General features: G+C 48.6%; 1 long non-coding RNA gene across 1 annotated transcript; it reads left to right on the top strand.

Annotated features, from left to right (window-relative positions):
• Nucleotides 1–14205: 14205 nt before the first annotated feature.
• Nucleotides 14206–19965, top strand: LOC138658675 (uncharacterized). The gene is made up of 2 exons (XR_011317494.1): nucleotides 14206–14459; nucleotides 19182–19965. It is a non-coding gene; the product is annotated as an uncharacterized lncRNA (long non-coding RNA).
• Nucleotides 19966–24481: the final 4516 nt, after the last annotated feature.

Raw genomic sequence — 24481 nt, 5'->3', positions numbered from 1 at the left:
CTCTTCAGGTCACCACAGATTGCGGGGGCATCTCCTGTGTACAGCACCCTCTTCAGGTCACCACAGATTGCGGGGACATCTCCTGTGTACAGCGTCCTCTTCAGGTTCCCACAGATTGCGGGGACATCTCCTGTGTACAGCGCCCTCTTCAGATCACCACAGATTGCGGGGGCATCACCTGTGTACAGCGCCCTCTTCAGGTCACCACAGATTGCGGGGCATCTCCTGTGTACAGCGCCCTCTTCAGGTCACCACAGATTGCGGGGGCATCTCCTGTGTACAGCGTCCTCTTCAGGTCACCACAGATTGCGGGGAGCATCTCCTGTGTACAGCGCCCTCTTCAGGTCACCACAGATTGCGGGGACATCTCCTGTGTACAGCGCCCTCTTCAGGTCACCACAGATTGCGGGGGCATCACCTGTGTACAGCGTCCTCTTCAGGTCACCACAGATTGCGGGGACATCTCCTGTGTACAGCGCCCTCTTCAGGTCACCACAGATTGTGGGGACATCTCCTGTGTACAGCGCCCTCTTCAGGTCACCACAGATTGCGGGGACATCTCCTGTGTACAGCGTCCTCTTCAGGTCACCACAGATTGCGGGACATCACCTGTGTACAGCGCCCTCTTCAGGTCACCACAGATTGCGGGGACATCTCCTGTGTACAGCGTCCTCTTCAGGTCACCACAGATTGCGGGGACATCTCCTGTGTCCAGCGCCATCTTCAGGTCACCACAGATTGCGGGGGCATCTCCTGTGTACAGCGCCCTCTTCAGATCACCACAGATTGCGGGGACATCTCCTGTGTACAGCGCCCTCTTCAGATCACCACAGATTGCGGGGACATCTCCTGTGTACAGCGTCCTCTTCAGGTCACCGCAGATGGCGGGAGTATCTCCTGTGTACAGCGTCCTCTTCAGGTCACCACAGATAGCGTGGGCATCTCCTGTGTACAGCACCCTCTTTAGGTCACCACAGATTGCGGGGCATCTCCTGTGTACAGTGCTCTTTAGGTCACCATAGATTGCGGGGACATCTCCTGTGTACAGTGCTCTCTTTAGGTCACCACAGATTGCGGGGACATCTCCTGTGTACAGCGCCCTCTTCAGGTCACCACAGATTGCGGGGGCATCTCCTGTGTACAGCGCCCTCTTCAGGTCACTACAGATTGCGGGGACATCTCCTGTGTACAGCGTCCTCTTCAGGTCCCCACAGATTGCGGGGACATCTCCTGTGTACAGCGTCCTCTTCAGGTTCCCACAGATTGCGGGGACATCTCCTGTGTACAGCGCCCTCTTCAGCTCACCACAGATTGCGGGGACATCTCCTGTGTACAGCGCCCTCTTCAGGTCGCTACAGATTGCAGGGGCATCTCCTGTGTACAGTGCCCTCTTTAGGTCACCGCAGATGGCGGGAATATCTCCTGAGTACAGCGTCCTCTTCAGGTCACCACAGATTGCAGGGACATCTCCTGTGTACAGCGTCCTCTTCAGGTCACCACAGATTGCGGGGGCATCTCCTGTGTACAGCGTCCTCTTCAGGTCACCACAGATTGCGGGGACATCTCCTGTGTACAGCGCCCTCTTCAGGTCACCACAGATTGCGGGGGCATCTCCTGTGTACAGCACCATCTTTAGGTCACCACAGATTGCAGGGACATCTCCTGTGTACAGCGCCCTCTTCAGTTCACCACAGTTTGCGGGGCATCACCTGTGTACAGCGTCCTCTTCAGGTCACCACAGATTGTGGGGACATCTCCTGTGTACATCGCCCTATTCAGGTCATCACAGATTATGGGGCATCTCCTGTGTACAGCGCCTTCTTCAGGTCACCACAGATTGCGGGGTCATCTCCTGTGTACAGCGTCCTCTTCAAGTCACCACAGATTACGGGGCATCTCCTGTGTACAGCGCCCTCTTCAGGTCACCACAGATTGCGGGGGCATCTCCTGTGTACAGCGCCCTCTTCAGGTCACCACAGATTGCGTGGGCATCTCCTGTGTACAGCGCCCTCTTCAGGTCACCACAGATTGTGAGGCATCTCCTGTGTACAGCGCCCTCTTCAGGTCACCACAGATTACCCCTTGGGTTCATGTCAGGGCTCGGGCTGGGTTATTCCACGACGTCCATCTTTTTCTGGTGAAGCTGTTCTTTTGGTGATTTGGATGTCACTTAGGATCGTTGTCGCTGAAGGCTAAAATTCCTCCACATCTTCAGCTTTTTATGGAAGGTTTTGATGTAAAATTCCCTGATATTTGTTCTGTCCAGAATTTCCTCCATCTTGACTAAAGCCCCAGTTCCAACTGCCAAAAAACAGCCACAGAGCACAATGCTACCTCCACCATGCCTCACTGTGGGGATGGTGATATTCTGGTGATGACCGATGTTGGCTTTGTACCAAACATACCAAAAAGTTCCCCCCCTGTCTTTTCAGACATAACACATTCCCCACAGACTTTTAGCAGATGTGATGGAGAATTTGGCAGAACATCGCTGGGTTTGGATGTTTTTCTTTCTATCTAACCCCCAACACCACAGGCCAGACATATGAAGAATACAGGAGATTGATGTCTGTTATGACCTGGTGGTCAGGACAATAATGGACCTGGTGGTTAAGAGCACACGGAATGACCTGATAGTTACTGATAATAAAGGACGAGCTCTGGGACGTGGGAACTCTGCTGACCGCAATCCCTAATCCTATCACACACACTAGAAATAGCCGTGGATTGCTCCTAACGCTCCCTATGCAACTCGGCACAGCCTAAGGAACTAGCTAGCCCTGAAGATAGAAAAATAAAGCCTACCTTGCCTCAGAGAAATTCCCCAAAGGAAAAGGCAGCCCCCCACATATAATGACTGTGAGTAAAGATGAAAATACAAACACAGAGATGAAATAGATTTAGCAAAGTGAGGCCCGACTTACTGAATAGACTGAGGATAGGAAAGGTTGCTTTGCGGTCAGCACAAAAACCTACAAAAAGACCACGCAGAGGGCGCAAAAAGACCCTCCGCACCGACTCACGGTGCGGAGGCGCTCCCTCTGCGTCCCAGAGCTTCCAGCAAGCAAGACAACAATAAAAATAGCAAGCTGGACAGAAACATAGCAAACCAAAGAAAATACAAGCAGGAACTTAGCTTCTGCTGGGAAGACAGGTCACAAGAACGATCCAGGAGTGAACTAGACCAATACTGGAACATTGATAGGTGGCATGGAGCAAAGATCTAAGTGGAGTTAAATAGAGCAGCCAGCTAACGAATTAACCTCGTCACCTGTGGAAGGAAACTCAGAAACACCCACCAGAGGAAGTCCATGGACAGAACCATCCGAAGTACCATTCATGACCACAGGAGGGAGCCAACAACAGAATTCACAACAGTACCCCCCCCTTGAGGAGGGGTCACCGAACCCTCACCAGAGCCCCCAGGCCGACCAGGATGAGCCAAATGAAAGGCATGAACCAGATCGGCAGCATGAACATCAGAGGCAAAAACCCAGGAATTATCTTCCTGACCATAACCCTTCCACTTGCTCAGGTACTGGAGTTTCCGTCTCGAAATACGAGAATCCAAAATCTTCTCCACCACATACTCCAACTCCCCCTCAACCAACACCGGGGCAGGAGGATCAACGGATGGAACCACAGGCGTCACGTATCTCCGCAATAACGACCTATGGAACACATTATGGATGGGAAAAGAAGCAGGAAGTGCCAAACGAAATGACACAGGATTGATAACCTCAGAAATCTTATACGGACCAATGAAACGAGGCTTAAACTTAGGAGAGGAAAACTTCATAGGAACATAACGAGACCACAACCAAACCAAATCCCCAACACGAAGTCGGGGACCCACACAGCGCCGGCGGTTAGCGAAACGTTGAGCCTTCTCCTGGGACAATGTCAAATTGTCCACCACATGAGTCCAAATCTGCTGCAACCTATCCACAACAGTATCTACACCAGGACAGTCCGAAGACTCAACCTGCCCTGAAGAGAAACGAGGATGGAAACCAGAATTGCAGAAAAACGGCGAAACCAAAGTAGCCGAGCTGGCCCGATTATTAAGGGTGAACTCAGCCAACGGCAAAAAGGACACCCAATCATCCTGATCAGCAGAAACAAAGCATCTCAGATATGTTTCCAAAGTCTGATTAGTTCGTTCGGTTTGGCCATTTGTCTGAGGATGGAAAGCCGAGGAAAAAGACAAATCAATGCCCATCCTAGCACAAAAGGATCGCCAGAACCTCGAAACAAACTGGGAACCTCTGTCAGAAACGATGTTCTCCGGGATACCATGTAAACGAACCACATGCTGGAAAAATAATGGCACCAAATCAGAGGAGGAGGCCAATTTAGACAAAGGTACCAAATGGACCATTTTAGAAAAGCGATCACAAACCACCCAAATGACCGACATCTTTTGAGAGACAGGGTGATCCAAAATAAAATCCATAGAAATATGCGTCCAGGGCCTCTTCGGGACCGGCAAGGGCAAAAGCAACCCACTGGCACGAGAACAGCAGGGCTTAGCCCGAGCACAAGTCCCACAGGACTGCACAAAAGAACGCACATCCCGTGACAAAGACGGCCACCAAAAGGATCTAGCCACCAAATCTCTGGTACCAAAGATTCCAGGATGCCCAGCCAACACTGAACAATGAATCTCAGAGATAACTCTACTAGTCCATCTATCAGGGACAAACAGTTTCTCCGCTGGGCAACGGTCAGGTCTATCAGCCTGAAATTTCTGCAGCACCCGCCGCAAATCAGGGGAGATGACAGACAAAATTACCCCCTCTTTGAGAATACCCGCCGGCTCAGGAACACCCGGAGAGTCAGGCACAAAACTCCTTGATAGGGCATCAGCCTTCACATTCTTAGAGCCCGGAAGGTACGAAACCACAAAATCGAAACGGGAGAAAAATAACGACCATCGAGCCTGTCTCGGATTCAACCGTTTGGCAGACTCAAGATAAGTCAAATTCTTGTGATCTGTCAAGACCACCACGCGATGCTTGGCTCCTTCAAGCCAATGCCGCCACTCCTCGAATGCCCACTTCATGGCCAACAATTCTCGATTACCAACATCATAATTACGCTCAGCAGGCGAAAACTTTCTAGAAAAGAAAGCACATGGATTCATCACCGAGCCATCAGAACTTCTTTGCGACAAAACAGCCCCTGCTCCAATCTCAGAAGCATCAACCTCAACCTGAAACGGGAGCGAAACATCTGGCTGGCACAACACAGGGGCAGAAGAAAAACGACGCTTCAACTCCTGAAAAGCCTCTACAGCTGCAGAAGACCAATTGACCACATCAGCACCCTTCTTGGTCAAATCAGTCAACGGTTTAGCAACACTAGAAAAATTAGCGATGAAGCGCCGATAAAAATTAGCAAAGCCCAGGAACTTTTGCAGGCTCTTCACAGATGTCGGCTGAGTCCAATCGTAAATGGCATGGACTTTAACAGGGTCCATCTCGATAGTAGAAGGGGAAAAAATGAACCCCAAAAATGAAACCTTCTGAACTCCAAAGAGACACTTTGACCCCTTCACAAACAAGGTATTCGCACGAAGGACCTAGAACACCATTCTGACCTGCTTCACATGAGACTCCCAATCATCGGAAAAGACCAAAATATCATCCAAATACACAATCAGGAATTTATCCAGGTACTCTCGGAAGATGTCATGCATAAAGGACTGAAATACTGATGGAACATTGGAAAGCCCGAATGGCATAACCAGGTACTCAAAATGGCCCTCGGGCGTATTAAAAGCTGTTTTCCATTCATCGCCTTGTTTAATACGCACAAGATTATACGCCCCTCGAAGATCTATCTTGGTGAACCAACTAGCCCCTTTAATACGAGCAAACAAATCAGACAGCAACGGCAAAGGATACTGAAATTTGACTGTAATTTTATTAAGAAGGCGGTAATCAATACAAGGTCTCAAAGAACCATCCTTCTTGGCCACAAAAAAGAACCCTGCTCCTAACGGTGATGACGACGGGCGAATATGGCCTTTCTCCAAGGATTCCTTTATATAACTCCGCATAGCGGCGTGTTCTGGCACAGATATATTGAACAGTCGGCCCTTAGGAAACTTACTACCAGGAATCAAATTAATAGCACAATCGCAATCCCTATGAGGAGGTAGGGCACTGGCTTTGGGCTCATCAAATACATCCCGATAATCCGACAAAAACTCTGGAACTTCAGAAGGAGTGGAAGACGAAATAGACAAAAATGGAACATCACCATGTACCCCCTGGCAACCCCAGCTGGACACAGACATAGATTTCCAGTCCAATACTGGATTATGAACTTGTAGCCATGGCAACCCCAAAACAACCACATCATGCAGATTATGCAACACCAGAAAGCGGATATCCTCCTGATGTGCAGGAGCCATGCACATGGTCAATTGGGTCCAGTACTGAGGCTTATTCTTGGCCAAAGGCGTAGCATCAATTCCTCTCAATGGAATAGGATACTGCAAGGACTCCAAGAAAAAACCACAGCGCCTCCTGTGGTCATGAATGGTACTTCGGCTGGTTCTGTCCATGGACTTCCTCTGGTGGGTGTTTCTGAGTTTCCTTCCACAGGTGACGAGGTTGATTCGTTAGCTGGCTGCTCTATTTAACTCCACTTAGATCTTTGCTCCATGCCACCTGTCAATGTTCCAGTATTGGTCTAGTTCACTCCTGGATCGTTCTTGTGACCTTTCTTCCCAGCAGAAGATAAGTTCCTGCTTGTTTTTCTTTGGTTTCCTATTTTTCTGTCCAGCTTGCTATTTAATTTGTTGTCTTGCTTGCTGGAAGCTCTGGGACGCAGAGGGAGCGCCTCCGCACCGTGAGTCGGTGCGGAGGGTCTTTTTGCGCCCTCTGCGTGGTCTTTTTGTAGGTTTTTGTGCTGACCGCAAAGCAACCTTTCCTATCCTCAGTCTGTTCAGTAAGTCGGGCCTCACTTTGCTAAATCTATTTCATCTCTGTGTTTGTATTTTCATCTTTACTCACAGTCATTATATGTGGGGGGCTGCCTTTTCGTTTGGGGAATTTCTCTGAGGCTAGGTAGGCTTTATTTTTCTATCTTCAGGGCTAGCTAGTTCCTTAGGCTGTGCCGAGTTGCATAGGGAGCGTTAGGAGCAATCCACGGCTATTTCTAGTGTGTCTGATAGGTTTAGGGATTGCGGTCAGCAGAGTTCCCACGTCCCAGAGCTCGTCCTTTATTATCAGTAACTATCAGGTCATTCCGTGTGCTCTTAACCACCAGGTCCATTATTGTCCTGACCACCAGGTCATAACAGTTATGTATAGATGGTGGTTTGCTCAGAGCATGTTCTGCTATGCATCGCTGCTTTAATTGCCCTCGGACATTGTCAGACTTTGTGTTGTCAGTAGGAAATGTTCCAGGTCCTTATAAAGGAAGCAGCCGCGGGGGAATATGGGAAGCGGGGTCTGCACGGTGGTCTTTACCCACTGTTACTCCGTGCACCGCAGTGGTACCGTGTATCTCATCTATCTCAATTCTCTCCTTGACACCTACCAGATTTCTTTCGCTCAGACAGGCGGATTTCGTGACAACGGCTCCTGTCAATTAGCTGAAGATTGTAATAAATGTTAGCCCAGCGCAGCATCGCCCCAAGTGCGGCGTCGGCCCCAGCACAGCATCTACCCCAGCGCAGCAGTGCCCCAACACAGCATCGGCCCCAGCACAGCATCTACCCCAGCACAGCATCGCCCCCAGCACAGCATCGCCCCAGCGCTGCTTCGCCCCCAGCGCAGCATCAACCCCAGCGCAGCATCGCCCCAGCGCAGCATTGCCCCCAGCGCAGCATTGCCCCCAGCGCAGCATCGACCCCAGCGCAGCATCAACCCCAGCGCAGCATTGCCCCAGCACAGTATCGACCCCAGCGCAGCATTGCCCCCAGCACAGCATCGCCCCCAGCGCAGCATTGCCACCAGCACAGCATCGCCCCCAGCGCAGCATCGCCCCCAGCGCAGCATCGCCCCAGCACAGCATCGCCCCCAGCGCAGCATCGCCCCAGCGCAGCATCGCCCCAGCGCAGCATTGCCCCCAGCACAGCATCGCCCCCAGCGCAGCATCGCCCCAGCACAGCATCGCCCCCAGCGCAGCATCGCCCCAGCGCAGCATCGCCCCAGCGCAGCATTGCCCCCAGCACAGCATCGCCTCCAGCGGGGCGCCGGCCCCATTACACCCCACTGCTTATTCCCTGGTAATGGATGAGAGAAATGTTTTCACTTCTAATTAATTACTGCAGCCACGAGTGGGGAGGGAGATATACATTATTAGTGGCCACAGGGGGCGCTATACAAAGTCTTGGTTCTGGCTCCCTGCAGTGTAAAGCATGGTGAGACGAGGTCAGACTTCATTATACAGAGCAGTGCAGGTGAGATCTGCGGAAACTCCCATCATCTGATAAATATGAAGGAGAGCTGGAGTCTTCCTTCCAGGATTTTCCTTCGTTCCTTTCTTACGCCTTACACAGACAGCCGGGAGCTAAGAGGACGCAGCAGGATAATCAGCGGGGGCCGCCGAGGACGGGGAGAAGGGGCTTTTATGAAGATGAAGCGTGTCACCTCTGCACAGTGGCGGCTGGTGGCGCAGGCTCTCACCGCACCGCGCTTTATGTGCTCGGAGCTTAACGATCTATTAATCTGCACTTTCTCGCTTTTTTACTATTGACTTCAGTGTGAAAAGCATTTTATAGCCATAATATAAGGAGGCCGCGGCGGAGATACGGAAGCTCGTTACCGGATTATTAATAGTGCGATGGCCCCCGGAGATGATCACCACATTCACTGTCCGGAAAGTATAGGGTTAATGTAAAATAACAAATATCATGCTGGGTGTCAGAATAATGAGTGCAGCTCTGGGGTATAATACATGATGTAACTCAGGATCAGTAATGTAATGTATGTACACAGTGACTGCACCAGCAGAATAGTGAGTGCAGCTCTGGAGTATAATACAGGAGGTAACTCTGTATCGGTAATGTAACGTATGTACACAGTGACTGCACCAGCAGAATAGTGAGTGTAGCTCTGGAGTATAATACAGGATGTAACTCAGGATCAGTAATGTAATGTATGTACACAGTGACTGCACCAGCAGAATAGTGAGTGCAGCTCTGGAGTATAACACAGGATGTAACTCAGGATCAGTAATGTAATGTATGTACACAGTGACTGCACCAGCAGAATAGTGAGTGCAGCTCTGGGGTATAATACAGGATGTAACTCAGGATCAGTAATGTAATGTATGTACACCGGGACTGCACCAGCAGAATAGTGAGTGCAGCTCTGGAGTATAATACAGGATGTAACTCAGGATCAGTAATGTAATGTATGTACACAGTGACTGCACCAACAGAATAGTGAGTGCAGCTCTGGAGTATAATACAGGATGTAATTCTGTATCGGTAATGTAACGTATGTACACAGTGACTGCACCAGCAGAATAGTGAGTGCAGCTCTGGGGTATAATACAGGATGTAACTTAGGATCAGTAATGTAATGTATGCACACAGTGACTGCACCAGCAGAATAGTGAGTGCAGCTCTGGGGTATAATACAGGATATAACTTAGGATCAGTAATGTAATGTATGCACACAGTGACTGCACCAACAGAATAGTGAGTGCAGCTCTGGAGTATAATACAGGATGTAACTCTGTATCGGTAATGTAACGTATGTACACAGTGACTGCACCAGCAGAATAGTGAGTGCAGCTCTGGGGTATAATACAGGATGTAACTTAGGATCAGTAATGTAATGTATGCACACAGTGACTGCACCAGCAGAATAGTGAGTGCAGCTCTGGAGTATAATACAGGATGTAACTTAGGATCAGTAATGTAATGTATGCACACAGTGACTGCACCAGCAGAAGAGTGAGTGCAGCTCTGGAGTATAATACAGGATGTAACTTAGGATCAGTAATGTAATGTATGCACACAGTGACTGCACCAGCAGAAGAGTGAGTGCAGCTCTGGGGTATAATACAAAATGTAACTCAGGATCAGTAATGTAATGTATGTACACAGTGACTGCACCAGCAGAATAGTGAGTGCAGCTCTGGAGTATAATACAGGATGTTACTCTGTATCGGTAATGTAATGTATGTACACAGTGACTGCACCAGCAGAATAGTGAGTGCAGCTCTGGGGTATAATACAGGATGTAACTTAGGATCAGTAATCTAATGTATGCACACAGTGACTGCACCAGCACAATAGTGAGTGCAGCTCTGGAGTATAATACAGGATGTAACTCTGTATCGGTAATGTAATGTATGTACACAGTGACTGCACCAGCAGAATAGTGAGTGCAGCTCTGGGGTATAATACAGGATATAACTTAGGATCAGTAATGTAATGTATGTACACAGTGACTGCACCAGCAGAATAGTGAGTGCAGCTCTGGAGTATAATACAGGATGTAACTTAGGATCAGTAATGTAATGTATGCACACAGTGACTGCACCAGCAGAATAGTGAGTGCAGCTCTAGAGTATAATACAGGATGTAACTCTGTATCGGTAATGTAATGTATGTACACAGTGACTGCACCAGCAGAATAGTGAGTGCAGCTCTGGGGTATAATACAGGATGTAACTCAGGATCAGTAATGTAATGTATGCACACAGTGACTGCACCAGCAGAATAGTGAGTGCAGCTCTGGAGTATAATACAGGATGTAACTTAGGATCAGTAATGTAATGTATGCACACAGTGACTGCACCAGCAGAATAGTGAGTGCAGCTCTGGGGTATAATACAGAATGTAACTCAGGATCAGTAATGTAATGTATGTACACAGTGACTGCACCAGCAGAATAGTGAGTGCAGCTCTGGAGTATAATACAGGATGTTACTCTGTATCGGTAATGTAATGTATGTACACAGTGACTGCACCAGCAGAATAGTGAGTGCAGCTCTGGGGTATAATACAGGATGTAACTTAGGATCAGTAATGTAATGTATGCACACAGTGACTGCACCAGCAGAATAGTGAGTGCAGCTCTGCAGTATAATACAGGATGTAACTTAGGATTAGTAATGTAATGTATGCACACAGTGACTGCTCCAGCAGAAGAGTGAGTGCAGCTCTGGAGTATAATACAGAATGTAACTCAGGATCAGTAATGTAATGTATGTACACAGTGACTGCACCAGCAGAATAGTGAGTGCAGCTCTGGGGTATAATACAGGATGTAACTTAGGATCAGTAATGTAATGTATGCACACAGTGACTGCACCAGCAGAATAGTGAGTGCAGCTCTGGAGTATAATACAGGATGTAACTCAGGATCAGTAATGTAATGTATGTACACAGTGACTGCACCAGCAGAATAGTGAGTGCAGCTCTGGAGTATAATACAGGATTTAACTTAGGATCAGTAATGTAATGTATGTACACAGTGACTGCACCAGCAGAATAGTGAGTGCAGCTCTGGGGTATAATACAGGAGGTAACTCAGGATCAGTAATGTAATGTATGTACACAGTGACTGCACCAGCAGAATAGTAAGTGCAGTTCTGGAGTATAATACAGGAAGTAACTCAGGATCAGTAATGTATGTACACAGTGACTGCAACAGCAGAATAGTGAGTGCAGCTCTGGAGTATAATACAGGATGCAACTCAGGATCAGTAATGTAATGTATGTACACAGTGACTGCACCAGCAGAATAGTGAGTGCAGCTCTGGGGTATAATACAGGAGGTAACTCAGGATCAGTAATGTAATGTATGTACACAGTGACTGCACCAGCAGAAGAGTGAGTGCATCTCTGGGGTATAATACAGGAGGTAATTCAGGATCAGAAATGTAATGTATGTACACAGTGACTGCACTAGCAGAATAGTGAGTGCAGCTCTGGGGTATAATACAGGATGTAACTCAGGATCAGTAATGTAATGTATGTACACAGTGACTGCACTAGCAGAATAGTGAGTGCAGCTCTGGGGTATAATACAGGATGTAACTCAGGATCAGTAATGTAATGTATGTACACAGTGACTGCATCAGCAGAATAGTGAGTGCAGCTCTGGAGTATAATACAGGATGTAACTCAGGATCAGTAATATAATGTATGCACACAGTGACTGCACCAACAGAATAGTGAGTGCAGCTCTGGAGTATAATACAGGATGCATCTCAGGATCAGTAATGTATGTACACAGTGACTGCTCCAGCAGAAGAGTGAGTGCAGCTCTGGAGTATAATACAGAATGTAACTCAGGATCAGTAATGTAATGTATGTACACAGTGACTGCATCAGCAGAATAGTGACTGCAGCTCTGGGGTATAATACAGGATGCAACTCAGGATCATTAATGTAATGTATGTACACAGTGACTGCACAAGCAGAATAGTGAGTGCAGCTCTGGAGTATAATACAGGATGCATCTCAGGATCAGTAATGTATGTACACAGTGACTGCTCCAGCAGAAGAGTGAGTGCAGCTCTGCGGTATAATACAGGATGTAACTCAGGATCAGTAATGTAATGTATGTACACAGTGACTGCATCAGCAGAATAGTGAGTGCAGCTCTGGAGTATAATACAGGATGTAACTCAGGATCAGTAATATAATGTATGCACACAGTGACTGCACCAACAGAATAGTGAGTGCAGCTCTGGAGTATAATACAGGATACATCTCAGGATCAGTAATGTATGTACACAGTGACTGCACTAGCAGAATAGTGAGTGCAGCTCTGGGGTATAATACAGGATGTAACTCAGGATCAGTAATGTAATGTATGTACACAGTGACTGCATCAGCAGAATAGTGAGTGCAGCTCTGGAGTATAATACAGGATGTAACTCAGGATCAGTAATATAATGTATGCACACAGTGACTGCACCAACAGAATAGTGAGTGCAGCTCTGGAGTATAATACAGGATGCATCTCAGGATCAGTAATGTATGTACACAGTGACTGCTCCAGCAGAAGAGTGAGTGCAGCTCTGGAGTATAATACAGAATGTAACTCAGGATCAGTAATGTAATGTATGTACACAGTGACTGCATCAGCAGAATAGTGACTGCAGCTCTGGGGTATAATACGGGATGCAACTCAGGATCATTAATGTAATGTATGTACACAGTGACTGCACAAGCAGAATAGTGAGTGCAGCTCTGGAGTATTATACAGGATGCATCTCAGGATCAGTAATGTATGTACACAGTGACTGCTCCAGCAGAAGAGTGAGTGCAGCTCTGCGGTATAATACAGGATGTAACTCAGGATCAGTAATGTAATGTATGTACACAGTGACTGCATCAGCAGAATAGTGAGTGCAGCTCTGGAGTATAATACAGGATGTAACTCAGGATCAGTAATATAATGTATGCACACAGTGACTGCACCAACAGAATAGTGAGTGCAGCTCTGGAGTATAATACAGGATGCATCTCAGGATCAGTAATGTATGTACACAGTGACTGCTCCAGCAGAAGAGTGAGTGCAGCTCTGGAGTATAATACAGAATGTAACTCAGGATCAGTAATGTAATGTATGTACACAGTGACTGCATCAGCAGAATAGTGACTGCAGCTCTGGGGTATAATACAGGATGCAACTCAGGATCATTAATGTAATGTATGTACACAGTGACTGCACAAGCAGAATAGTGAGTGCAGCTCTGGAGTATAATACAGGATGCATCTCAGGATCAGTAATGTATGTACACAGTGACTGCTCCAGCAGAAGAGTGAGTACAGCTCTTGGGTATAATACAGGATGTAACTCAGGATCAGTAATGTAATGTATGTACACAGTGACTGCACAAGCAGAATAGTGAGTGCAGCTCTGGAGTATAATACAGGATGCATCTCAGGATCAGTAATGTATGTACACAGTGACTGCTCCAGCAGAAGAGTGAGTGCAGCTCTGGAGTATAATACAGGATGTAACTCAGGATCATTAATGTAATGTATGTACACAGTGACTGCACCAGCAGAATAGTGAGTGCAGCTCTGGGGTATAATACAGAATGTAACTCAGGATCAGTAATGTAATGTATGTACTCAGTGACTGCACCAGCAGAATAGTGAGTGCAGCTCTGGGGTATAATACAGGATGTAACTCAGGATCAGTAATGTAATGGCAGACGCGGTACTGATTAAGGAACGCGTCTCTGACTGGGGAGCACACAGAGAGCTGCACGTAAAGGTTGTAAGTGCCAGATCCCCCCTAGCATCACTCCCCCTTAGTGATGCACTGATTGGAAGACCCCCAGCCGGCCAGTGGGCACTAGAGGGGAGGGGTCCTACGGCCACTCCTACAGGGGTTAAATCCAGGTGTCCGGCCGAGAACTTTCTCTTTCACTCTCGGCAGGACACCTGGAAGCTTTTGTCCCTGCAGTCGTGATGTCGGACCCCCTGATTGAGGCCTTACAGAAGAGAGCGGCACAGAGAGGTGAGAACTGGCTTCGGTCCGTTTTTTCCGACATCAGGGCTCAGCTTTCTGTGCCCTCTCCCGACCCCCTGCTCACACCCCCCTTATCTGGTCCGGCCTCGTCCTCCCTCACGCCTGCGCCCCCGGGGCCCCTTATGGCAAGCTCACCTTTCACGCCAGCTGGGGGCCGTCCCGTGCAGCGTTCATGCGGTCCAGGGTATGATTTGGTGCTGCCCCTCTCTTCCACCCTACGGGCTGAGGGTATCACAGCCGCAGACGTTGGGAGGGCCTCCAGGAAGCGGCGGGGGAGGGCCGGGTGCCGCACACAGCGCAAACGAAGGGTAGTCCCCCCGGGCGTCGCGGGCCGCGCCGTGCAGCTGACAGGGTCACCTCCTCCCCCTGTGCCTCTGGTGGCCGGTGGTGAGCCGGCTAGCGGCGCCAGGCGGCGTGAGGCTTCGCCTCCTTCCCTGGCCGTTCCGGCGGGTACCGCAGCTGTGCGGGGGGGAAGGCGGTCTGCCCGCCTACCCCGCGCCCCGGAGCGGCTCCAGGTCGGTGAAGGGGCGGCCTCGCCGCCTCGCAGCAGCCGGCGTCCTCGGGCACCGCTTGCTGCATCGGTCCGGCGCTCGGTGGAAGCTCCGCCCACCGACTTCCTGCCTCCGCCCGCCCACTTCCGGTCCCCTCATTTCAGCAGTGCTGGTTACAGCGCCGGACAGTCCTCCATTACCTTCCCTGCGGGCATATATATGCCGCCCGCAGGGGGTAACCTGGAGGCTTCCAATAGCGCCCCACGGTCCCCAGAGCGCGTTGATCAGTCAAACCAGACCGATCAGCGCGCTGATTTCTCTCCAGGTCTGACCTCCTGCCCACCCCCGGCAGACGCCGCACTGATGCCTGCTCGGGGGTATCAGGGGTCAGGACGAAGCGGTTACAGCGCGGCTGAAGAGCGCATTGTTCGGTCCCATAGGACCGAGCAGGGCGCTCGACAGCTGCACAACGGGAATCACTGCGTAATATCAATAAACGCACCAAGCATGGACATATTTACACCTCCCCCCATTGCCCAATTTCCTAATAAAAATTATCCGTCAACCGCCGCCCCATTAAATCCCAGCAACGAGGATGAATACAGTTACCGCCTGACTCCCCCCCCTTCTAAGTAGCTCAACAGGACCGGATACCTCCAATATTCACCCCCCATAATACCGCTAGAACCCCCCCATTACACCGCTGAGCAACGGCGGACGAAGGCGTAGACGCCGCACGTCCTCCCAATCCTCATCAGATAACTCCCATCACCATTCCCGCTACCCCTCTAAACGCCCCTCCCGTCACCGTCGCAGACGCAGCTCCCATAGGAGCCGCCGCAGATCTCAGACAACAGCCAAGGGGTCCGATTTATCGCAGAGCCCGGACAGAAGTCGCGCACGTGGCAAATCATATAAATCGCGGGCACCCTCTAGGGCTTTCAGCCGGGGAGAACAATCCCCCGCGGCTTCCAGCCACAACAACCACCGCGCAGTCGCTGAAGACGGAGCCATCAATCCGCCACTATGTGGTAGTAATCGGGCTCCCGCGGCTTCCAGCCACAACAACCACCGCGCAGTCGCTGAAGACAGAGCCAACAATCCGCCACTACGTGGTTGTAATCGGGCTTCATCGCAAGATACTCAGCATCAATCCCTCGCTGTAGCGGGAGCCAGAGTTTCCCGTCCTGCGACATCCCCCCGTCAACATCTGCGGGGGTTCCTCCAGGATCGGTGTACACTCGTCCAGAGTCACACAGCGGTGAGTGTTCCAAGGATAGCGAGGAAACGTTACGCTACGGGGTTAATGTAAAGGAAATGGAGCTAACTTCAGCGTTAAAGGAGATAATCCTACAACTTTCACATTCGAGCGGTAAAGTGGTGAACAATTCAACAGCTAATCTACACAAAGACGCCTTCTTCTGCGGGATCAGCCCGCTAGGCGCTCATATAGATCTGGACACTAGACAGAAAATCTGGAACAACGATTATATTGATATTTGGTCGCTGTTATCAGCGGACCAGCAAACGGGGGATAGAGCTAACGATAGGGGTTTCGATAGGGGGAGATCGAAAATCGGTTTAACGATGAATAATTGGCTCCAGGTCAGAACTCGGTGGTCGTGCGAAAACCCGTGGCCTGCTGGCTATATAACGAGGGAAACTGCCGTTTCCACACATTATGCAAATTCAGACATGATTGCTCCGCTTGCGGGGGGGGACACCCAGCATCAAGGTGCACTCGTCAGGCATACAAAGGGACTACAAGGCAGAACCCCAGTGAGCGTAACCGCAATGGGCACCCACCCCACCCCCCCTAAAGCTAAAGCTCTACCCTAATAAGAAAGCGGCTCAGCAGCTGCAGGCAGGATTCTCCGACGGTTTCTTTATCCCCTTTAGGCTAACAAGAACGCCAACCCTATCTGATAACCTAAAATCGGCCCGCGAATTTCCCCCAAATTCTCAGACTAAAAATCGAAAAGGAAGTAGAAATTGGTAGAAAAGAATCCGGTAAATACCGCCTAATCCACCATTTATCTCACCCAAAGGGCGATTCGGTTAATGACGCAATTTCCACAGAAGAAGCTTCCGTCTCATACGCGTCGTTTGATAAAGCGGTTGAATTAGTCCGGGCAGCCGGACCCGGCGCTCTGCTAGCCAAATCCGACATAGAATCGGCATTCCGGTTACTACCCGTGCACCCCGAATGTTTCCACCTTCTGGGCTGTAAAATGGACCAATACTATTACTTCGACATGTGCCTCCCGACGGGATGTTCCATCTCATGTCACTACTTCAAGCTATTCAGCACCTTCCTAGATTGGGTAGTTCGGTACGAGACGGGCAGTAAATCCCTAATCCACTACCTCGACGATTTCCTGTTCGTCGGCCCCAGAAATTCTAAAGTCTGCTCCAATCTACTAGAAAAATTCAAATCTATATCACTCAAATTCGGCGTGCCATTGTCACCGGAGAATACGGAGGGTCCATGTAATGTATTGCCCTTCCTGGGCATTGAAATAGATACCAACATGATGGTGTTCCGCTTACCAGAGGATAAAATACAAAAAACCCAGCAAATATTGAAAGGCTTCCGCGAAGTTAACAAGGTAACCCTACTGCAAATGCAGGCGTTATTGGGTCTACTGACGTTCGCCTGCCGCGTAATGCCGGTCGGCAGAGCATTCTCGCGCAGACTATCGCTGGCAACAAAAGGCGCTTCTCAGCCCGGCCATAGAATTAGGCTCACTCGTTCGCTAAAAGCTGATCTGCTGGTATGGCAGACGTTCCTGCAATCGTACAACGGTCACACGTGTGTCATGGCTAGAGAGATCACAAGCAAGGAATTAGGGCTGACAATAGGGTGGAACAAAAAGGAGGGTTTCGCAGCAATCTATAAAAACCAATGGTGCAAATCTGGTTGGCCAGAGAAATGGACGACAACAAAGTGGGGGCAAGACCCAGCCCTATGGGAATTGTTTGCGGTAGTAGCAGCGATGGAGTTATGGGCCGATCAGTTGAGGAACATGAACATTTGTTTCCAAACTAAAAATGTGAAAACAGCAAAGAGTCTAAATCACATGTCCTCTTCATCCTTGCCCATACTCGCTCTCTGGCGACGGCTCGCACTGATATGCCTAGAAAACAATATTTGGTGTAGAGCCACCGTGGTGGCGGAAGTTGACGATAATATCTTTAACCCATTGTTATTTTCCAATTGGCAAGCTTTCAGAATCCAGCAGCCCAACGCGCAACACCGGGGTATTCTGTGTCCACAGTCCCTGTGGGACACAGTAGCCAATCATTGATGCCCTTAATCCGGGCCTCCGTTTCGCCAGCTACCTGGCAGGTGTATGGTAAGGCTTGGGAGGAGTGGTGCTCACTAATTCAGGGTAGGCCAGTCGATAAATGCAACCGAGCACGAAGCGTGGTGACAACCGATTTCCTATTACGGATGAGGGAAGGTGGGGCGTCGGGCACCTCGGCACAACGGAAATTATCGGGGCTAGCATTTTTCTTTCAATTATTGGGATGGGTAGACGTAACTAAGTCCTTCTGCATAAGACAAGCCATAAAAGGTTGGAAGAGGCTTCAGCCAAGTCAAGAATGTCGCCGCCCCATTTCACTGAGATTATTGCAGGAACTGATTGCGATATCCCCGTCGGTCTGCTTATCGCAATATGAGGCGGCCCTCATATCAGCAGCTTTTGCGACCGTCTTTTTCGGAGCACTGCGTATCAGCGAATTGCTACCGCGGTCAAAAAAAAAAAAAAAAACGCGTCGGAAGGAGGCCTAATTAATGAGGACATGGTAATATGCAGCGACGCCCTGCGCATCAGGGTTAGAAAATCCAAATGCGACCCCACCGGTAGGGGCACATGGGTACTGGTTAACTCCACAGATGGCCCAGCTGGCCCACTAAAAATGGTTAGAAGATACGCCGGGATAAGACACGCTGGTAGATTTTTCTTCACTCATACAGACGGGTCCCCTCTGACCAAGTACCAATTTCAGGCGATGTTCAAGCTATGCTTGGAAAAAGCCGGCGCAAATCCAAAGGAGTACGGAACACATTCGTTTCGTATAGGTGCAGCCACAGAAGCGGCTAGGGCAGGAGTGTCAGAGGCCGAGTTGCAGAGAATGGGTCGTTGGAAGTCCGCATGCTTCGCCAGATACATAAGACCCGACTTGCTTAATTAACATGTGTTGTCTCTTACAGGGGTTGAAGTTTGGGTTGTAGGAGATTCCTACGTTTACTGGGCCGAAAAGAGGGCCGAACGGCGGCCAGGAGGGACAAATCTTTACCTCCCGGAAAAAAAAAAAAAAAAAAAAGTTAACTGGAGGGGTGTCAGAGGCCTCCAGTGGAGACAGGTGTTCAAAGAGATGGTTGGCATAGCAAGGATGGCGGAACACCTGGTGAGAATGGTGGTACATGCGTGTGGCAATGACCTCGGCAAACAAAAGGTGGCCGAATTGTACAAATGGGTGACAACGGATATGGAAAGGTTCAACTGCCTATTCAGGAACATAATACTGGTGTGGTCGGATATAACACCACGGGCCGTGTGGCGAGGTGTAAGAGATAAAAAAGCCATAGAGCGGACAAGAAGGAAATTCAACGCGCGGATTGGAAAATATGTGAGAGGAAGAGGCGGTATCGTATCGTGATTCGTCACCACCAGCTACAAGGGGATAACACGCCACAATTAAGGCCGGACGGAGTTCACCTAACGGACATTGGCATCGATATTTTTCTGTCTGGTTTACAGGATGGGGTTGAACAGGCCCTAGCATCGAGGGGTGGGGTCGGAGTCCCGCGTAGTTAATACACGGGATCCTCCGTGGCGGAAAAAGCGGAGGAGGGCAAAGGTCGTAACCGCTCGTTGGGCCAATTCCCCTGTCGATCACGGACAGGAGCTCGGCGCGAGCCGCTCGTTACGATATGTAATTGCCCTTTCTCCGATTATTTAATTAATAAACTGTGACCGACCTGTTCAACCCAACTAGGACTGTGTGTGTTTCATTACGGGACTGATGGGAGGGGGGAAGGCACTGGTTACGACACCCAGGTCTCCACAGTCTGGCAGACGCGGTACTGATTAAGGAACGCGTCTCTGACTGGGGAGCACACAGAGAGCTGCACGTAAAGGTTGTAAGTGCCAGATCCCCCCTAGCATCACTCCCCCTTAGTGATGCACTGATTGGAAGACCCCCAGCCGGCCAGTGGGCACTAGAGGGGAGGGGTCCTACGGCCACTCCTACAGGGGTTAAATCCAGGTGTCCGGCCGAGAACTTTCTCTTTCACTCTCGGCAGGACACCTGGAAGCTTTTGTCCCACCCACCCTCCCTTTTTAAAGGCTAATGATTAAACTAACCCACAGGAGAATGTAAATGTGTGAATTATGTTGTAAGATTTATAAAAAAAAAAAAAAAAAAAAATTATTACGCATGTTGATAGAACTAACCCCTGGTAACCTTTATTAAGTCACAGCGGAAAAAGCGGAGGAGGGCAAAGGTCGTAACCGCTCGTTGGGCCAATTCCCCTGTCGATCACGGACAGGAGCTCGGCGCGAGCCGCTCGTTACGATATGTAATTGCCCTTTCTCCGATTATTTAATTAATAAACTGTGACCGACCTGTTCAACCCAACTAGGACTGTGTGTGTTTCATTACGGGACTGATGGGAGGGGGGAAGGCACTGGTTACGACACCCAGGTCTCCACAGTCTGTATGTACACAGTGACTGCACCAGCAGAATAGTGAGTGCAGTTCTGGAGTATAATACAGGAAGTAACTCAGGATCAGTAATGTATGTACACAGTGACTGCACCAGCAGAATAGTGAGTGCAGCTCTGGAGTATAATACAGGAGGTAACTCAGGATCAGTAATGTAATGTATGTACACAGTGACTGCACCAGCAGAATAGTGAGTGCAGCTCTGGGGTATAATACAGGATATAACTTAGGATCAGTAATGTAATGTATGTACGCAGTGACTGCACCAGCAGAATAGTGAGTGCAGCTCTGGAGTATAATACAGGATGTAACTTAGGATCAGTAATGTAATGTATGCACACAGTGACTGCACCAGCAGAATAGTGAGTGCAGCTCTAGAGTATAATACAGGATGTAACTCTGTATCGGTAATGTAATGTATGTACACAGTGACTGCACCAGCAGAATAGTGAGTGCAGCTCTGGGGTATAATACAGGATGTAACTCAGGATCAGTAATGTAATGTATGCACACAGTGACTGCACCAGCAGAATAGTGAGTGCAGCTCTGGAGTATAATACAGGATGTAACTTAGGATCAGTAATGTAATGTATGCACACAGTGACTGCACCAGCAGAATAGTGAGTGCAGCTCTGGGGTATAATACAGAATGTAACTCAGGATCAGTAATGTAATGTATGTACACAGTGACTGCACCAGCAGAATAGTGAGTGCAGCTCTGGAGTATAATACAGGATGTTACTCTGTATCGGTAATGTAATGTATGTACATAGTGACTGCACCAGCAGAATAGTGAGTGCAGCTCTGGGGTATAATACAGGATGTAACTTAGGATCAGTAATGTAATGTATGCACACAGTTACTGCACCAGCAGAATAGTGAGTGCAGCTCTGCAGTATAATACAGGATGTAACTTAGGATTAGTAATGTAATGTATGTACACAGTGACTGCACCAGCAGAATAGTGAGTGCAGCTCTGGGGTATAATACAGGATGTAACTTAGGATCAGTAATGTAATGTATGCACACAGTGACTGCACCAGCAGAATAGTGAGTGCAGCTCTGGAGTATAATACAGGATGTAACTCAGGATCAGTAATGTAATGTATGTACACAGTGACTGCACCAGCAGAATAGTGAGTGCAGTTCTGGAGTATAATACAGGAAGTAACTCAGGATCAGTAATGTATGTACACAGTGACTGCACCAGCAGAATAGTGAGTGCAGCTCTGGAGTATAATACAGGATTTAACTTAGGATCAGTAGTGTAATGTATGTACACAGTGACTGCACCAGCAGAATAGTGAGTGCAGCTCTGGGGTATAATACAGGAGGTAACTCAGGATCAGTAATGTAATGTATGTACACAGTGACTGCACCAGCAGAATAGTGAGTGCAGTTCTGGAGTATAATACAGGAAGTAACTCAGGATCAGTAATGTATGTACACAGTGACTGCACCAGCAGAATAGTGAGTGCGGCTCTGGAGTATAATACAGGATGCAACTCAGGATCAGTAATGTAATGTATGTACACAGTGACTGCACCAGCAGAATAGTGAGTGCAGCTCTGGGGTATAATACAGGAGGTAACTCAGGATCAGTAATGTAATGTATGTACACAGTGACTGCACCAGCAGAAGAGTGAGTGCATCTCTGGGGTATAATACAGGAGGTAACTCAGGATCAGAAATGTAATGTATGTACACAGTGACTGCACTAGCAGAATAGTGAGTGCAGCTCTGGGGTATAATACAGGATGTAACTCAGGATCAGTAATGTAATGTATGTACACAGTGACTGCACTAGCAGAATAGTGAGTGCAGCTCTGGGGTATAATACAGGATGTAACTCAGGATCAGTAATATAATGTATGCACACAGTGACTGCACCAACAGAATAGTGAGTGCAGCTCTGGAGTATAATACAGGATGCATCTCAGGATCAGTAATGTATGTACACAGTGACTGCTCCAGCAGAAGAGTGAGTGCAGCTCTGGAGTATAATACAGAATGTAACTCAGGATCAGTAATGTAATGTATGTACACAGTGACTGCATCAGCAGAATAGTGACTGCAGCTCTGGGGTATAATACAGGATGCATCTCAGGATCAGTAATGTATGTACACAGTGACTGCTCCAGCAGAAGAGTGAGTGCAGCTCTGGAGTATAATACAGAATGTAACTCAGGATCAGTAATGTAATGTATGTACACAGTGACTGCATCAGCAGAATAGTGACTGCAGCTCTGGGGTATAATACAGGATGCAACTCAGGATCATTAATGTAATGTATGTACACAGTGACTGCACAAGCAGAATAGTGAGTGCAGCTCTGGAGTATAATACAGGATGCATCTCAGGATCAGTAATGTATGTACACAGTGACTGCTCCAGCAGAAGAGTGAGTGCAGCTCTGGGGTATAATACAGGATGTAACTCAGGATCAGTAATATAATGTATGTACACAGTGACTGCACCAGCAGAATAGTGAGTGCAGCTCTGGAGTATAATACAGGAGGTAACTCAGGATCAGTAATGTAATGTATGTACACAGTGACTGCACCAGCAGAATAGTGAGTGCAGCTCTGGAGCATAATACAGGATGTAACTCAGGATCAGTAATGTATTGTATGTACACAGTGACTGCTCCAGCAGAAGAGTGAGTGCAGCTCTGGAGTATAATACAGGAGGTAACTCAGGATCAGTAATGTAATGTATAAACACAGTGACTGCACCAGTAGAATAGTGAGTGCAGCTCTGGGGTATAATACACGATGCAACTCAGGATAATTAATGTAATGTATGTACACAGTGACTGTGTTTGCCCCCTCCCTGATTTCCTATTCTTTTGCATGTTTGTCACAAATAAATGTTTCAGATCAACAAACAAATGTAAATATTAGAGAAAGATAACACAAGTAATCACAAAATGCATTTTTTTAAATGAAGTCCTTTATTATTAAGGAAAAAGAAATCCAAACCTACAGGGCCCTGTGTGAAAAAGTGATCCCCCTTAAACATAAATTATCTGTGGTTTATCACATCTTTGGGAAGCGGAGTTCACATTCTGTAGCCAATGTGACAAAACACTCCGTGATCGCCTTTGCTGGGGTCAAAGGTCACGTGGTTTGTGCATTGAATTTCTGAGGCGTACAGCAGGTTTCCAAGTAGGCTGACCTCAGGTCAGATTTATTAAAGTGAAAGCAACACAGAAAAACAAAACATAAAAATAAATCCTAGCCTGTCCGGCACTAACTAAACAAATACGTTGCTATCTCAACAACTGGGGGGGCTTCTCCCACCCAGCTAACATCACACAATTCTTGAGCACAGCTCTCACTCACGTTTGTCTCACACAGACAGGCAATCTGTGTGCCCCAGGCAGACGCTGGAAACCCCAAGCTGGTCATCTTTTATTCCTGCAATCATTAACCCATTAGCACCCTGAAGATACTGAGTGGCCTAATTCACATAGGACAAACACCTGGGCGAGATATACCTGCCTCCAACTACCACACCAGCATGAGTCTTACATATCCCCCCCCTTGCTCAGACCACTCTGGTCGAGCAAGAACACTCTTGAAACAGTGCACTCGGGATAGGGCATCGGCGTTCCCCATCTGCACCCCAGGTCGGTGCTCCACCGTAAAAGAGTAAGCCTGCAGGGCAAGGAACCACCGGGTTACCCGACTATTACGGTCCTTGTGGAGGTGCATCCACTTGAGAGGGGCATGGTCTGTGACCAGCCTAAACTTCCTACCAGCCAGGTAATACTTGAGGGAG

This window comes from Ranitomeya imitator, chromosome 1 (assembly GCF_032444005.1).
Source record: "Ranitomeya imitator isolate aRanImi1 chromosome 1, aRanImi1.pri, whole genome shotgun sequence".
In the NCBI taxonomy this organism is placed as follows: Eukaryota; Metazoa; Chordata; class Amphibia; order Anura; family Dendrobatidae; genus Ranitomeya; species Ranitomeya imitator.
Note: the sequence above shows the minus strand (reverse complement) of the source record. Positions and strands in the feature narration are given on the sequence as shown.